Here is a 4,045-nt window from a genome sequence, read left to right as displayed (position 1 = left end):
CAGGGGATGTCCTACTGAGGCGACTGGGTTGATCAGGGGAAGGCACCAGCCCCATCACCCCGCTGCTGCAGCCACTGCCAGTCACCGCAGCCACCAAGGTGTTTTCATCAACACGGACTCCAGTCCCTTCACCATGAAAAAATGACAACTTTCTTTAGGCATTTTCAAGATGTGTCTTTCATAGGATATGACCTTTCTTTCTTTCTTTCTTTCTTTCTTTCTTTCTTTCTTTCTTTCTTTCTTTCTTTCTTTCTTTCTTTTCTTTCTTATCCTCACCTGAGGATATGTTTCCATTGATTTTTAGAAAATGTGGAAGAGAAAGGGAAAGACAGAGAGAAACATCAAAGTGAGAGGAACACTTTGATTGGTTGCCTCCTGCATGAGCCCTGACCTGGGCCCCAGCCAGGGAGGAGCCTGCAACCTAGGTATATGCCCTTGATCAGAATCAAACCCGGACCCTGCAGTTGGCAAGCCTAGGCATTATCCACTGAGCCAAACTGGCTAGGGCAGGATATGACATTTCTTAGCCCTCCAGCAGCAGACCTTCATTTTTTTTTCTCCAGGAGTGTGGTGGAAAAACGCTAGATCACCTTTTTGGATTCTTATACCCAAGTTACTAAGAATATTACCAGTGGCATACAAGGGAGCTTAGCCAATGAGTGGTCAGAAAAGGTGTTTCCTCTGTAGTTCACACAGATCGCCTCCGATCTCTGACTCCACCCCTGCCAAGGCCTAAAGCCTCCTGGCCTGGGCAGGGGGCCCCCCAGCTCGCTCCGATCACCAGCTCCACCCCTGCCAAGGGGACTGGGCATGGGCCCCCAGCTCCCTCCCATCGCCGGCTCCACCCCTGCCCAGGCTCCAAGCCTCTGGCTGAGGCTTGGGGCCTGGGCAGGGGCCCCCCAGCTCCCTCCAATCATTGGCTCTGCCCCTGCCCAGGATCCCCCTGGCTCAGGTCCTTCCCAGGTTGCTCAGGACCCACGTGGGGCCTACCTTGGAGTGACCTGGGTGCTGAAAAAGTTCCCGGGACCCAGGCTGCTGGGCGCCTAGGTATGCAAATTAACCTCCATCTTTGTTGGGTTAATTTGTATACTCACTCTGATTGGCTGTGGGCATAGCGGAGGTATGGTCAATTTACATGTTTGTCTATTAGGTATGATGATTACATTAATGAAATTTGTGCACATTGTGTGTAGCTGCAGTTCTTATTTTTATTGCTGTATAGTATTCCATTGCTTGGCTATACCACAATTTATTTATCCATTCTACTATTGATAGATTTTTGGGTAATAGCCAATTGAATATAATGAATTGTGCTTCTGTGAACAGTGTTTCTTTTTTTATTTTTATTTGCGCAAATGCAGTCCTGCCACTACCACAAATTATGCAGTCGAGTTTCCCACATTTGGAAAACTATATCAAAATAGAGAAAATTGGAGAAAGTACCTAAGGATAGATACAAAACTACAGGTCAAGTGGTAGCTATAAAAGAAATCAGACTAGAAAGTGAAGAGGAAGGGGTTCTTTATACTGAAATGCAGGAAATTTCTCTATTAATTGAATTTCATCATCCAAATATAGTCAGTCTGCAAGATGTACTCATGCAGAATTCTAGCTTATATCTCATCTTTAAATACCTTCCATGGACCTAAAGAAATGCTTGGATTCTATCCCTCCTAGTCAGTTCATGGATTTTTTCACTTGTTAAGGGTTATTTGTACCAATACCTACATGGGGTTGTGTTTTGTCACTAAAAGTGTTCTACACAGAGACTTAAAACCTCAAAATCTGTTGATCGAATGACAAAGGAACAATTAAACTGTCTGGTTTTGGTCCTTGCCAGAGCTTTTGCAATATCCATTACGGTATACTAGAGGCATGGTGCACGAAATTCGTGCACGGGGGTGTGGGAGGTGGGGGGTGGGTCCCTCAGCCCTGTCTTGGCCTGCAAAGACGCCAGCATCCCTCACCCCTGCCTCTAGCCAGAGGTTCCTCCCCTCCTTCTGCACAGCCTCTGGGAAGATGCTTGTCCTGGGGCCTCCTCAGGGCCCTGGCCCATGATGCCCTGCAGTTTGGGTACTTGGGGGCTTGGGCTTTCAGGTCTGGCTTCCTCACCTGGCATGGTGAGCATCAGCTGCCATGGGAGCCTTGCCTTAGGAGTCACCCCCTTGGACCATACTACTTGTGAGTGTGTGTGGGGGGATGGCCTCGGTGGCAGTGATTTGATGTCTGTAGCATGCCCACTGACACCCACCACCGCGGCGCCACACTGGTCCCGTCTGGACTGCTGGCAGGGGGCTTCCAGTCTGCGACTGGGGCTGATGGGCTGTGACTGGGGGCTGCAGGTGGAGGACCCCAGCACCCATAGGGCTGTCAGCATCAGGAACTGGAAAGATCCATTTTTCTGGTTCCTCCCCTGCCGCGGATGCTGAGCTCTGGGCCCCACAGGCCCGTTCACTCCCGCCGCACGGCCGGCCAGGGCAGGGACGTGGGTGCACGGCGCCGGAGGCCGGTTCACTCCCACCACACAGCCGGCCAGGGCGGGGATGTGGGCTCGCTGCCCCAGAGGCCCCTTCTGTGCCACAGCACAGCCATGGCGCAGACTCTGAGCTCGCACAGTGAGCTCAACGTCCTGCCAGCCGCATTTGGTCCCTGCTCAGCAGCGTGGTGGCCGATCGCATTGGCGGGAGGTGCAGGGGGTGGGGACTCGCAAGTCCCCGCCCCCCGCTCCTCCCGCTGGCCCAATCGGCCACCCCAGCCACCCCGAGTCCCGCCCCCTGTGCCTCCCCCCAGCCCAATCGTGGGTGTAGCGGAGTGATGGTTAATTTGCATATTAACCTTTTATTATGTAGGATACTCATGAGGTAGTAACACTTTGGTATGGATTCCCATAAGTGTTGCTGGGATCAGCTTGCTATTCAACTCCAGTTGACATTTGGAGTAAAAGCACCATATTTGCAGAATTAGCAATGAAGAAACCACTTTTCCATGGGGATTCAGAAATTGATAAACTCTTCAGAATTTTCAGAGCTTTGGGTACCCCCAACAATGAAGTGTGGCCAAAAGTGGAATCTTTACAGGACTATAAGAATACATTTCCCACCACATGATCTCACTCATTTGTGGAACATAGTGAACAACATAAACCGATGAACAAAATAGATACAGAGACAAAGAAGTATCGAACTGACGGTCAAACCTCAGAGAAAAGGCAGGGGAGGGACAGGGATAAGAGATCAACCAAAAGATTTGTATGCATGCATACAAGCATTACCAATGGACACAATCACTAGGGGCATGAGGGCATGTACTGGGGGTGGGAGTGGCTGGGAGAGGTCAATGGAGGAAAAATAATAATATTGAAATAGCTATGTATGGACCAGGGGTGGGGGGGGGGGTACTTGAAATATCAGGGGGAACACTCTAAAAAGTATATGATTGTCTAACCACTATGTTGTGCACCTGAAACTAATTCAGAATAATAGTGAATGTGAACTATAATTGAAAAAAAAGATGGAAAATTGTATATGTTTTTCATAATAATAATTTAAAAAAGAATACATTTCCCAAGTGGAAACCAGGAAGCCTAGCATCCCATGTCAAAAACTTGGATGAAAATGGCTTGTATCTGCTCTTTAAAATGTTAGTCTACAATCCTGCATCGAGAACAGATAATTATAGTTTTACTGTCAACTCTATTTTTGCCTTGTGTATTTTTGTATCCTTTGTTGTAAAACTTAAGCTCTACTTCATCTTCTAACTTCAAAAGTTGTAACTTAAAATGTAAATATTGTTCTATATTAATTTAAATATAATAATTCTGTATATGTGTATAGATCTCACTGTAACAACTATCGTTACTATAATAAAGTTATAAATCTAAAAAAAAAAAATGGAGTTGGGAGGCCAGAAGGGGGAGCCCTCACACCTACCACTCTAGTCAATTACAGACCCCACAGGAAAGTGTCAATTACAGACCCCAACAGGAAGAATCCTCAGTTATGAACCTTCACCCATTTTACTGAAGCATGCAGAAGTTAAGTAAGTT

At 47.5% G+C, this 4,045-nt stretch overlaps 1 pseudogene across 1 annotated transcript; it reads left to right on the top strand.

Moving 5' to 3' along the window:
* Positions 1–1,381: 1,381 nt before the first annotated feature.
* On the top strand, positions 1,382–3,757 carry LOC307109399 (cyclin-dependent kinase 1-like; annotated as a pseudogene). The gene is made up of 3 exons: positions 1,382–1,862; positions 2,850–3,086; positions 3,554–3,757. The product of its transcript is annotated as a cyclin-dependent kinase 1-like (transcript).
* The last annotated feature ends 288 nt before the right edge of the window (positions 3,758–4,045 follow it).

Source organism: Cnephaeus nilssonii (genome assembly GCF_951640355.1).
Source record: "Cnephaeus nilssonii genome assembly, chromosome: 13".
NCBI classification, from domain to species: Eukaryota; Metazoa; Chordata; class Mammalia; order Chiroptera; family Vespertilionidae; genus Cnephaeus; species Cnephaeus nilssonii.
The sequence above is the reverse complement of the archived record's forward strand: the minus strand, read 5'-3'. Positions and strand labels throughout refer to the sequence as shown.